Genomic DNA, 13,993 nt, shown 5'->3' on the forward strand with positions numbered 1-13,993 from the left:
TTTTAACGCGTTTAGGGAAGGGATGCGAATAATATTTCATTTATAATTAATTAAATATCTGGTCGATTTATATTATATTTAAATTGTCTTTAAGCTGTTTAACATAGAAATGGTTCGAAATTAAATCGGGAATTAAATTTGGGACTTTTTCTATATGTATGGTTGTTAGCGCGTATGCGGGACAGGATTTTGTTCGTCGTATTTGAATCTCAATAACTCGCGTGCCCTTTGTCACAAATTTCTGAAAATTTGCACGAAGGTTCGAATATTAGGGTTTAATGATTTCAGAAATTTTCGGATAAATCGGACCACTGGTTCGAGAGATATGACCCCATCTATTTTACGAACCAATCTGAAGACTTAAAAGTAATTGGATCAATTATTAGGGAAAAAAACAAAGAATGTCGGGAAATTTTAGCAAAAGTGTTGCCAGTTTTTTTATTATTTATCTTCCGATTGAACGATTAATAGTCGTTTTCTGTTAGGGATATTAAGGAATCTTTTTCGAATTCGCCATTCCTTCAATCCAGTTCAGTTCTTCTCCGTAAAACAGTTGGAGAAAATCCTAGTGTTTTAAATATCGGAATATCCCAAAATATAGAACTACAGGTCTCGTTAACAAACGGGCTTGTTAGAAGAGTTTATAGATTTATTGTTACTGTCTGGGGGGAGAGTCAAGAAGGATCGTTATTCGTAGTGTAGAATAAATGGACTCACTTGGAAGAGTATTGTGACTTGTTTAACGAATATCGATGTCTTTTCAGTATATTTTAAATTAGCATACCTATAAATTCACACTGACGCCCGTCCGAACGTCTGTCCGTCCTTTATCTCGAGAAAGTATTCGTATTCTGCGTGTATTTATTGTTTAAAGTATTTGGAGACGTAATGGAGCCCGATCCAGTGTGGGCGCGAAACGGGAACTGAGGAACGAACTGGGGCTCGAGCCCACGAGATTTTATTGTAATTTACAAACTGTAGAATGCGCTGGTAGTTAGTTCTCGGGGGTCCTTTTAAAATCGAACGGGGAGTAGTTAATCGCTAGAAAAGTTTGCGAAAGTGCGCGAGGTCGACGTATGACGATTTAAGGTGCCTACTGCCGTTCGTAAATCAAACTACAAACAACACCCGAAAGTGTTTCTGGAGGGATAAATTCCTGGGATGCTAGAAGAATTGCGCCTTTATTTTTCCACTCTTTCTTTCGCGGCCGGATACACGCGCGATTTATTATCTGGTCAGGTATACACTTCTAGAACGATTTATCTCTAACATGGATCGTTCGAACTACGAGAAAAAAAAATTTTTGCCGTCGTTACGTACAGATTTATGATGTGTTACGTCTCCCAAAGGAAGAAGAGCTATTAATTAAATGTTGGAAAGTTTAGTAAATCTTTGGTTGAATCTTTCCTAGAAGAATCGAAGTAACAACGCTTACTAGAGGAGGATGGAGTTTTCTAGTGATGTAGTGTGCCACTACAAAGAGAAAAATAGGGTCGTTTTGTCTAAAATTTAGCTTTATTGTCGCGAAAGTAGCTCGTTTGAAACGAAAAACGATTGAAAAAGTCATGTTTACAAGGCTGAGAGCCGGAGAAAACGGGTGACGAAGCGATCCAACCCACGTCGCGTAACGTCGTTTTCTGCGATAACGTTACGCGAATGGGAAGAGGGAAGTTAAAGGAATTCGTTCCTCATCCTTAACCTTGGTAAAGCGTAATCTACATGAATTTCTCGTTGTAATTATCTTGTCATTCACCATATCTTTATACAAGTAACGCCTCGAGATGCCGACGTTAGGAACTCCAGCGTAACTAAAATTCTTAAGGACAACGTGTGACGTCAAATATACTAAGAAATATAGGACCCGATACTCGAAGGAGTAGGCCATTTTAGTAGATTAACTCAATAAAATGACATTGTTTTGCGGTTTACCACCCTATAAATAGTTAATTTACGAATTAGCTTTAACCAATCGACTTTCCTCCCCCCTATAATTTAAGAGGAGCCAATTTTATAACGCGATCGACGATCTTAAAGTCGGGATTAAGTATTATTTTACGAGGTGGCGAGTACAGGATTTAACGATCCTCTGGGGAGGGACCATTCGTTTGGCGGAAATTAGCAAGCAGAGGACTCGCGACATTGAAAGATTTCGCACCCAAACAGTCTTAATCTGGATTTAGCGCCGTTCTTCTCGTGACCGGAACGTAATTACGATCCATTGTCGGGCGACATTCGAAGGGGGAGGGGGCGACTCAGAGGCTCCCGTTTTCGAGTCGACGGTAATTAAGATAATCGATAAAATCCGGGCGCGGAAACCCGTAACTCTCGATCGAATCTGTTCGCGTTAAAGCGGATTTTCCTAGATGAACGAGGGTTATTCCGTTCTTGCCTGTTATCTGCCTAATGCAATTATCTTTGTAGGAAGAATCAACGGTGTATCGTTAACCTTTTAAACTCTTACAGAGGTTCCTTGATATAAATAATTAGGTTAATTCAGGAAAACGTCTGCTTCAAATGTATAGGAGACGAAGAGGTCCGAAGGAAAGCGTGTACTTCCGCTTCAAACTTATAAGGAGAGAAAAAGATTAAGATACCACACATGGCCCTTCTCTATCTCTTCACCCCTTTACCTCTAACCACCAACATTTTATAGTATCAATGCCCATAATACCCAAACCTCCTTGCAAAATTTCAAGAATTTTTGACAAAAGGCACGGGCGTTATTAAGCTTTAAATTGGGTGAACAAAATCGTTCCTCCCCACACACACATCCATGCATACAGGAAAAAACCCCAAATTGTTTTGCATGTTTCGATGTTTGAAGGTTCCCTGAGTCCAAAAGTATAAATTCTTGTGGTAAAAAATCTAAAGTAAAAAAGGAAATTGGGCGCGAATTCGTCGAATCTTCACCATTAGTTACAATGAAGCTATCACAACAATCTTCACTCTTCGTCGACGACGTGGTGAGATAAAGCAGTTAAGTTTATTGAGAAGATCTTCTCGCTCCAAGAAGTTTCTACGAGTAATCTTGTCCGTAATCTTACCACAGTTATAATCAAACTTTTATTCGTTGGACACGTCTTCACGCTTTGCAACCTGAAAACCACGTCTTTAATCTAATTCCAATCTGCTCCTCTCTTTTACTTAAATCACAAAATTCAAGCATAAAAATAAAGAAAAATTCGACTTTCTCGTTAATGAAAATTCACTTTGTTTGTTCAACTTCCGCTTCTCTCTGCGGAAATTTTGATTCGATTTGCAGAAAATTCAATCTCATGAGTGGGGTTGACTTCCCAATTTCTTGAGGAACTTCCACGTGATTTCTTTCTTTTACAAAGAAACTTCATGCATTGCCGAAATACTGAGGATTTTACAAAATTTAATTTAATTTTAAATCAATTTCGGCGAAAATTTTGCGTATTCTGGACTAATTGCTCGAATTCTTCGTTGCAAATTCTCACTTTGAAATTAATTAAAGTTTTGCTGAATGTCATCACTAAATTTGGTCATCTTCGACATTCGAATCCACAAATTACCACAAATGAACGAGTGGTTTCTTATATTTTTGACTGATATCGTCGTTATTAACGAAGTTTTAACACGCGCCTTTCCGTTTCTCCGAGTAGTTACCCGCTTATTGCGTTATACGTAGAAGCCGGATGAGAAAGGATAAAAGAAAATCTTACATTTCAAATGTTATCTTCGGTTTGCTTGTGTAACAATAATGTAAAATCGATACAACGTGCCGTGACACTAGTTAAGGTAGATTGAGTCGTGGTTTTCTTTAGCTGTGTTCTCGTTGTAGGCGATCGTATCGTTATTAATATTGTTAGAGAAGTGAAAACAGAAAAGATTAGTGATAATTCGTGTAAAATTTCGCTTTCCTCTTTACTACAGATTTTTTTTGGTTTTTCGCTCTTTTTACTGCAGAATTTTGCTTCCCCTTTCCTGCAGATTCGATTTTTGCTTCCCCTTTCCCGCAGATTTGAGTTTTGCTCCCTTTTCCCGCATGTGCAATTTTTACCGCCTATCCCGCAGATCCAATTTTTGCTCCCCCTATCCCGCAGAGTCATTTTGCCCCCTCTCCGCAGCCTTTGTTTTTTGCCCCCTCCCCCGCAGACTTCACTTTCCATCCCTTTTTTCTATAGATTTTTTGCTTTTTTGCTCCCCCTTTCTACACATTTCCGCTCCCTTTTCTACAAGGGTTTTTTCGTTTCGCCCCTCCGGGTACAAAATTTCTGGTTTTTTGCAGATTTTTCTGGTTTTTTTGTTCATTTTTCGCCTCTAAACCGTTCGAAAATTGGTTTATTTTTCTTTAAGTACAAGAACTTTCAAGTACGTAATTCAAGGATTCGAATAAATTTTTCTGTTAATAAGAGGAGTGGAATGTAACAAAAGCCTTTCTTTAGAGTACGGAATATTCGAATGAATTGATAATCTTCCTAATGAAAAATTTAAAATTGAACAGGATTTTAATGTTGTTTTATATTCAATTATTAATCGGACTGTTAGTTCTTATCTGGGACGGTGGTTATCTTCTAAATGGGTGAACTCTACTGTACAAGGAGACTTCTTGAATCTACTAAATTAAAATTAGAAACACGGTGTACCTTTTATATCGGTTGCTAATGAAAGACAATTAATATATAGTTAATAACCATGGAAGATGACAGAGTACAAGTCTTCGACTGGACATGCTAAAAAGCGATGAGAATACACAAAGAGTTATATATGAAACCGGCATCCTATCTCCTCTACACCCCTCTTTGCTCGAATCATCCCGTTACAAAATATATAGTAATTTGTTTTTGATGTTGTTTATCTTTTCTTGAGTTTTTCCCCTCTTGAGCATCCGACAAGGAGTTGTGAGGTGCTCATTGATCTATGTTAATTCTGTAAAATTCTAAAATGAATATTAATTAATTGATTAATGATAGAAAAATAAGAAAATGTTCATTGAGTACACTTTTAAAACTGTTTTAAGCTGGACGAAATTAAAGTTGATGCGAACTTTCAAAGATGCGGAGGATGAGGACTTCCGAGGATGCGGAGGATGCAGACTTTCAAAGATGCGGATGATGCAGACTTTCAAAGATGCGGAGGATGAGGACTTCCGAGGATGCGGATGATGCAGACTTTCAAAGATGCGGATGATGCAGACTTTCAAAGATGCGGATGATGCAGACTTTCAAAGATGCGGAGGATGAGGACTTTCGAGGATGCGGATGATGCAGACTTTCAAAGATGCCGATGATGCAGACTTTCAAAGATGCGGAGGATGAGGACTTCCGAGGATGCGGATGATGCAGACTTTCAAAGATGCGGATGATGCAAATTTAAATAATATTCACGCGATTATATTGGCTTGAATGCTGGCGAAGACACGTGTCGTACGTGTAAAATATGACTTTTTGTTTCTAAATTGAGAAAAATAGATACTTCATTTATCTAATTAATTCATTTGACGTGCTAATACCAGTAAAGGAGTGAGAACCATTCGTATGCACTTATTCAAGTACTATAATTAATTCCGTCTGCCGATATAATCAAATTAATTCAAACTAATGTATAAGTTTTATTTGATTTAAAGCCACTTCGCGAAAGAAATGAAACCGGGAATGAAGAGATAAATTTTCGTTTATTTCTAATTTATTCTAAACATTGTTGATTTACATCCTTTTCTTTATTATTGAAGCTTTAAACAGCAATCTCTGTCTGTCAGCTTACTAGATATACAGTCTAAGTTCTGTAAAATTCTAGAAAACTTTCTATAAGCTACGAATAATTCGTCGGTTGTACCTTTAACTATGCCGAAAGTAGGGTGTAAGTCGAGTCAAAAATTACCGAATTATTTGCTTTGGAAGTACGATTGACACATGAATTCTGTCAAGCAGAGTTAATTCCTCGAGAATCTACACGTAACTCAATCTTTGTACCCCTCTCATTAGTTTAAAATCGACTCTTCATCCCTTCTTATTCTCAGATTCGCTTGGCTCCTCAACGTGCTTCTATTATTCACGAACCCCTTAAGGGCACTCGTTCTGACGAAAAAAAACTGGAATTTCGGGCACAATACCTAAAATGGAAATGCAACGTACACTTCAAAATTGACTAACGGATTAAACCTGACGAAAATGTCGAGGGGAAACATGCCAGATAATTTTTTTTTCGTCACGGCTAACGAAGCCAACAGCAAATTCTTACGGTTTTCCACTCGACAGATTTCATAGGAAGAAAGTAAATTATCGCGTGGTTTATTAAATAAAGATGGAAGAAGATAGAAAATACAATGGTTACAACATTCTAAGTGTTTCGTGTAAATGTAAACAACGAAGTACCGTCTACGAAAAATGGATCTAAACTTGTAACACTGCGTGTAATCAATAGATAGAAACTTTAACCGATCGATAATCAAACGGTTTACAATTAATTGTAAGTAAAATATGAATAGAAAAAAACGAAATTTTACCTATGAAATTACCGAAATTGAAACGTTAAATACGATTCCGAATGTATTTTTACGGTTGACGAAATTCGGTAAGTAGACCGAGCTTACGACGATTTAAAACTTATTTATATTGTAATCCGTTTGATTGTCTGTCCGTATAGAAGCATTTCGAATAATATTCTACTCATGGATTTTTAAGTTGATTACAGGTTTAGAAGATATCAAATTCGTGGACGGTACTTCATCGTCCGATTTAACCAAAGTAAGTTCAATATGTATAATTTATATTTTAAGCTATAAAATTAACTTTTATTGCTGGCATTCGATTCCACTCGAAAGCATTTAGTGGTTGGTGACGTTTTGCCACTCTCCGCACAAATCTGTATTACCGAAATTCACGTGGACCAGCGAAAATCGAGATGGGAAAGTTCGAACGTGAGAGAGAGTCGAGGGCAAAAGAAAAAAAAAAAATAATAATATAAAAAAAAATTCGGGTTCCTCTCGTGCCCGTCCTTTAGAGGGAGCCGAGGGCCCTCCCGGATAGGAATTCGTGCGCGTTATTTAAAAGGTATTGGTATTTTTTTGCAATTGCGACATGTGATTAATGTGGCAATCCTTTAATTCAGGGCTCGGATGGGTGCGACCCGATGACCTTCGACCTCTGAGCGACGGCCACGGGTGGAGGAAGAAAGAGGGGCGATCCCGTCTCTCAAAGTCAATTGTCATGCTGCCTGTCCGAAATAAGACGGTCCGGGTCTTAGTCCGAGTTGCAAGCAAAGCTGTAAAGTAAATAATAATTATATTTACTATAATAATCATAATATATTAATAATAGACTAATAATAAAATTAAATTAAATAATAAAATACTATAAATACTAATACTAACGCTCTAATATTATTAATATTATTATTAATAATACTAAAATAAAAATTAAAAATTAAAATAATAAAATTTTTATACTAAAATAAATAATTAAAACTAAATTAATTTAATAAACATTTTTTAAAAGACTAAATATATTTAATTTTTATTTTTTTTATTAAAAAAATCGGAGGTCGTATCCTCTTCCCTCTTCGGACCCGCCGTCTAAAATCCTACCTGGTCGAAACCCCTTTCCCCTTTCCCCTTTGAGAAACCGTCTTTATCGCGAGTGCCACTTTATCAACCACCACAGACTCCCCCTCCCCCGCCAGAAATAATACACCCGATCTTCCTCCCTCGATCCGAGAATCTGCAATGGATCCCATCAAATTCCTTCACTCTACGTATCATACGATACGTGGACCTTATTTTTGTGTGGAGTCATGGCAGAACAACACAGAAAGTAAGACACTGGGGTGAAAATAAATATGTCAGGTGTATAAGTTACCCATATTATTACATTTTATAGCATCCTTCTTCAGATATTTCCATTTTTCTAGGCAACGCCAAACTCCCTTTGCATATAAATTCAATAGGAATAAAAATGGTATGTGGATAGACACCCGGGGACTCGATTTAAATAAAAATATGTCCATACGATACGTGGAAAAATGGATTTTATATATATATACCACGATCCTACGCGAGACGAGTATAATGAATGGAATGTTTAATGACAAGAAGGGGGGACGAGATACAGTCGATTGTTTCTCGATGAAGAATCGTCTACGAGAAATAATACATCACGAGTATTTAATTTATACACCTATCAATTTATTGTAGGAAACGTAGAGACGTCAAAGAATGGGAACTTAATATCCCTTTTAAATTTACAATTACCTCGAACGTAACGAATGTTTTCCTGTTGCAACTTACCAGGAGGTAATTAGTTACGATTTCGGGCCGTAACATATAATTGGAAGAGGAGAATCTCTCTTTTTATCTTCTCTCTAACTGAAAGACACTTGGGATGGTGAGATTAGAAAAGGAAATTTTCTTAACTTACAGAGGAAAATTATGGTAGAAATTTTTTTATTGTGGAACTTTCCACTCGTTAAAGTAAATTCCCGCATTTTAAACGAGTGTAGCTTTTTTTTGTAGATTGGACAAAATTTTTCCATTAATCCCTTCAATAAATTTCTTTATGCAAATGCTAATTCCTCTTTAAATGGGTGATAATTGGATAAATTCCTTCTTTAGAATTTAATTAGAATTATCTTCCTTGTTAACGAATTAAGTCGGATCTATCTTCCATTATTCGAAGGATGAGTGATAAGTAAGAAGTGAAAAAAAACGTCGATTTTCAAAATGGTTTCCTCCTTACAAATCAGCTGAAAACGTGGAAATTTGTGGTGAGTTGGAAGATCAAACGTTTTATATATTTACTGTAGAAAATGAAGACAAAATGGAAGAGGGATTTCGTTGAAATTCACTCGAAGGCTGAACAAAGAAGAAAGAATCGAAGCTGTTTAAAATTCACTCGGATTCAAGAAATTTAAATACATTCATTCTGCCTCAATTTGTGAACTTCACGTTTCGAATACGAAAAGTCAGTGTATAGAAACACTAGTTTGACATATAACGAATGCCGCTACAACCGATATAACTTATTAATTAAATTATCAATGGTAATTTTCTTATTCCCATGTGGGATGTCGTCTTACAATAAGAATGATTGTTACCCTTACATACTTTGAAGTCACCCGAAATTTCGCATTGTTTTTAAGAGCTTGTTAATTACAATTAATGTTTTGATGTTAACCTTTGACTCTCGATAACTTTATTGACAGATTTCGATAAGGTTGGCAATAAAAATTTAATTGCCGTTTGAAGAATTTTCGGAAAGTTTTAATGTTGGAGAGAGACTTTTTGTCGATCGATGCTGAGCGATAACTACACATAAAGGAGCTCGTTTTAATTATTCAGCCACGCTATAAAGGCACGTAATTAATTTAAACTTTTGTCTTATATCTGCTTCTAGTAAAGATAGTCCTACGGATATGTTTATACTTGACACGTCTTTATTAACGTCTGTTATTTATAACTATGCCCTTCAAATTCGGAAAACGTGAGTGCTATTACTACGGCTTTCATCTTTATATTCCTATACATTGACGTGCCGTTGAAGGGTGCTTGAAGGGTATTTCCCATTTTTTAGGCACTCTACACTTGAATGAAATGAAAACTCTACAGATAAGAGATTATATTTATCTGTACACGTTTCTCATTCAAAAATATTTATTCGTAAAAAAAAAAATCCGAATCCGACGATGTTCGAAGAACGAGTAGAACACCTTCAGATCGATAAAATCTTCTGTGTTATTAGAATTAACGATTTTTGAAAGTTTTTATGCATTAAAATTGTTTAAAACTACGAAAATTTAAGCGAATGATACCTTCTTATGGTTAAAAATGAATACACAAAGACTGAAATCAAAATGTATTGCTATGTTAGCATACAAACTTTACTTTTAAACTTTCTTCAAATCCCGAAACACCAAACCTTTAAAAGTCGTACCTCGGAATTCCGATCCTCCAAACCTCCAAATCCCGATTATCCAAACCTTCAAATCCCGATCCTCCAAACCTCCAAATCCCGATTATCCAAACCTTCAAATCCCGATTATCCAAACCTTCAAATCCCGATCTTCCAAACCTCCATATCCCGTACCTCCAAACCTCCGAAACCCGATCTTTCAAACCTCCGAAACCCGATCTTCCAAACCTCCAAATCCCGAACCTCCAAACCTCTAAATTCCGATCCTCCAAACCTCAAAATCTCTAAACCCCAATATAAACTGTAATTAGAATTAATAATCGCTTCCATCAATTAAGCCGAAGAAGATTTTCGGAACAACCCAATTTTAATATCTTCCTCTCAATTTAGGATCCAAACTATTCATAAAATTTGATCCAAGTCGAAAATATTTCGAATACTTTCTCGTTAATTATGAAAATGGTCGCCGGAGCTTGACGGACTTTCATCCATTAAATCAATTGTTCAAATTGTACTTGGAAATTTACTGCATTTTTAGATCGTTAATGAATTATTTTTAATTTATTTAAATCCGGAAAATGTCAAGATGTAGTTTGACCCTAAAGTGACCTTTAAATTTCTGCGCAAGTACTGTACAGTACAATGGAAAATAAAAAAAATAAAAAAAAGTTTATGGAATCGTACATGTACTGTACAATTGTATTTTATTAATATTTTATGATGTCGATGGCGAAATAAATTGAATTATTTATAAACATTTTATAGCAGAAATCTCGAATTAAAGTATTTTTATTCGTTACAGACAAGCCATCATTTTTTACTGTGAACTTTACGTCCAATCTGGTTGTGACGTTTGGGTAATTCATCACAGTTTTACAGTGTATTTCGAGATAACTGGCGGTAGAAAATTGAAAACTTTACTATAATTAACTATAGTACATCTCGAAGTTATTTTGTACAGTCTGTCGATCTGTCGGTCAAATTCGTACGAAAAATCAATGCTTTCTTCACCGTTTAATTCTTCAGTAATTTCACCTTTTAATTAACTCTACTCTTTGGCATGACCTTCAATAGGACTTTAGCATGAGTGAAGCATCCTTTCTAACGTCACTTCCGCTTACGTACGTAAGCGGAAGTGACGTCGTTATCTATTCCCATGTCAGTATAAGGGAGTGTCCCTTTACTATACAGTCGATTGTTAGCTAATTTCAATATTATTACTTCGTAAATTGGAATTAATTTCAATTTTAGGACATTACCAGAAATCTGGCTTATAATATATTAATTTTACGCTTTAAATATATGTAATAATATTGTTAAATTCAGTTTTCGATTATTTAACCTTTATTAAAATAATAAAATAGAAAAGTGAAGAGTCGTGTCGATTCGCAAGAACAATTTTTCAATCCCAAATTTCTTCTATATTTAGTTGTAAGCATGAAATATAGGGTCTGTATATGGAGAAGGAAGTTCTTTTATTAAACAGAAATGTGTTTAATTCGTTAAATATTCCCTTTTTGTAGTAAAGTAGAACAAGGTAAGGGCGTGAAGGGGATAATTAACGTCATAATACCTCGTAAAATAGTCCAAAAATAGTAGAAAAGCGAAAGTTTCCTAATGACTTGTCTAACTTATTTTAAAAATGAGAAAGTTATAAAGAGTATTATCCAGTATTATTCCTTTAAAGTTGAAATTATTAAGTGTTTCCGTCTTCTCCAACTTAGGATCACAGGAACATTTCAAACAGGATTCTCCAGTTGTGCTTTGTTCCTATTGAACACGATTATATTTAAATCCTAAGAAGAACAATTCGGTTTAAAAATGGGAGATACTCTAGCCCTATTTATTAATGTGTACCTCATACCTAATACTCATAATTTAACCACATACCTACTTAGTTTACGATCTGCACAAACGTCGACGATCGTACAACACTAAGGTTACTTCTATCGATTCCTTTTATATAGTTATAAATAGCCAGTTTTGTATAAAGTAACCCACCAGTGACCTAATAAATGAAACCACAGAACACTGGTCGTGGGTTCGTACCTTCCCAATGGGCTGGCCACGCGGAGTTTTCCGGGTTTTCTCACGTTAATAACACCTAAATAGAAGCCATGAAAGACCAGGGAGCACACCCCTTCATTTGTTAATTGCTGTTTACAAACATACCAATTGTATAAAGTAAATTTAAATTAATTTTCTTAATGGATAGAGGGTAAAGTTCGGCATCTTACGCTTTGCAATAGGTGTGCTTCTTTATTATCGATCGTCGATTGTGATAGGTTAACAAAGCTTTTATGCAGATAGCAATTTTATTCACGAAATATTTATTTTGAAGTGTGATTTTCCTCGATTTTAATAAAATTCTTTTAGATGTTGCTCAAATGATTTCTTTTATCCTAATAAATAAACATTACTTTCGTGTTATTTATAGTCGCTGCATCTGAGTAAGGTGTGCAGAACATAAGCCGCACCATTCGATTGATGGAAGTTAATAGTAGAAAGCTTCATAAAGCAAATAAATCGTTATAGACTTTATATTTTTAACTCAAATAATACATTTAACGTATTGTTAATTTAAAATATGTGCTCTCCACCTCAAAATACTGGTGTCTTGCCCCTGTAAATCATACTTTTCCTGATAACAACACTAGATTTTGAATTGAAAACTATATAGCGAATCGGGTCCTCCTGCTCATAATCTTTCCATATCTTGTCTCGACTTTCGTCTACATAACACCATTTTCAAGATGCAGGAAGGACAGACAGACGGGAATTTATAGGGCTACAAGTTGTTTTTCAAATTGCAGCCAAAGACTGAAACATTTCAAGACTTGTATTGTGATATTTCTTCTGTAAAAGTTCCTCTTTGCAGAAGCATCCCTACAGAGGTATATACATCCGTTTGTCTCCATCTCCTTTGCAGTGGACATTAAGAAAAATTAGAAAAACTAAACTTGTCTCGAATGGCATTGTATCCACTCGCTGGACTTTCACGACACATTTCGTACAGACATACTACCCACTTCAAATTTTAGGATGGACGAATTCACGAAAATCAATGGTAACAACTAAAAGATAACTGAGAAATTCGTCACGGATGGATTGCCAAAACGAGATCCTTACATCTCTAGAACCACCGGAAACGGAAAACAGTAACGAATTTCTGTCTTTTTTTTTACTTTCAAAAATACGATAATTTAGTTTTTATAACGTCGTTAAAATCTGCAACGGCTAATTGCAATCATTTCAATCACGAGATGGAATCATTAAGAACCGTTATCAACATCAACTAGAAAATTTTGCAGTGGTACGAAAAGTTTATTGTGTTAATTAAGCAAATGCTCTTCGACAATCGATGGCATTTTATCTCTGTCGTGACGAGATTGTGACGTCGCGACCACGTGGCGTCATCCTCTAAACGTCCGATTTACCCGGGAAAATCTCTCATCTTCTTTATCTTTCGGCTCCATCAAACAGGATTCTTTTTTTTTTATATTATTATTGCCGCTCTTAATGCACATGCAAGAAAAACTGTCTTTGTTTAATTGTAATTACATTAAAAGATTATAAATAACACATTTTTTTCCTTATTTTTCCACTAATTATCGTATTTTCTTGCGTACTTTTATTGGATTGTGGCAGCCGCATTTGTTTTTTTTTTAATATTTATTTAAGGAAATTGTTTGTATTGGAATAAATTGGAATTTAATTTTACAATTCTTTCAAGAATTTTTATAAGCATCTTGCACTAAACAGATTAAAAGATGAGGAAGAACTTGGTGAAATTTATTTAAGAATTTAAATACGAAACCAATCGGCTTAAATAAATAATATAATCTTGCGAGATATTAGAAGAGCAGAAATTAAATAAACGTTTTCTTCCTCGTAAATGTTCCTCTCCGTATGTTACATGTTAACAAGATGGCTCTTTGTTTCTCTTAACGAATGGACGAGAAAATAAATATTAAAATCAAATTTACTCGATTCCCTTTTCTGTCTTACATGCGTTTTTTGTTTTATTAAAACAAACGTTTTCGCCACTCAACTTCACGAAAATTTACATGTTTCGTTCGACTTTATCGCGAAGGAAGAGTCTCCGTCGAAAGTTTCTGAATTTA

At 35.3% G+C, this 13,993-nt stretch overlaps 1 protein-coding gene across 3 annotated transcripts in view; it reads left to right on the forward strand.

Moving 5' to 3' along the window:
• The window catches only part of LOC136982140 (acetylcholine receptor subunit alpha-like), a 92,125-nt gene that overhangs the window by 36,984 nt on the left and 41,148 nt on the right, over positions 1-13,993 (forward strand). Inside the window, exon 2 of one of the 3 annotated variants that reach the window (XM_067278566.1) lies at positions 7,075-7,234. The exons of the other annotated variants lie outside the window; for them this stretch is intronic. The gene's annotated coding sequence lies outside the window, so the exon portion shown is untranslated. The remainder of the gene's footprint in view (positions 1-7,074; positions 7,235-13,993) is intronic. 3 annotated transcript variants of the gene reach the window in all.

This window comes from Centruroides vittatus, unplaced genomic scaffold (assembly GCF_030686945.1).
Source record: "Centruroides vittatus isolate TY-2023 unplaced genomic scaffold, ASM3068694v2 contig_811, whole genome shotgun sequence".
In the NCBI taxonomy this organism is placed as follows: domain Eukaryota; kingdom Metazoa; phylum Arthropoda; class Arachnida; order Scorpiones; family Buthidae; genus Centruroides; species Centruroides vittatus.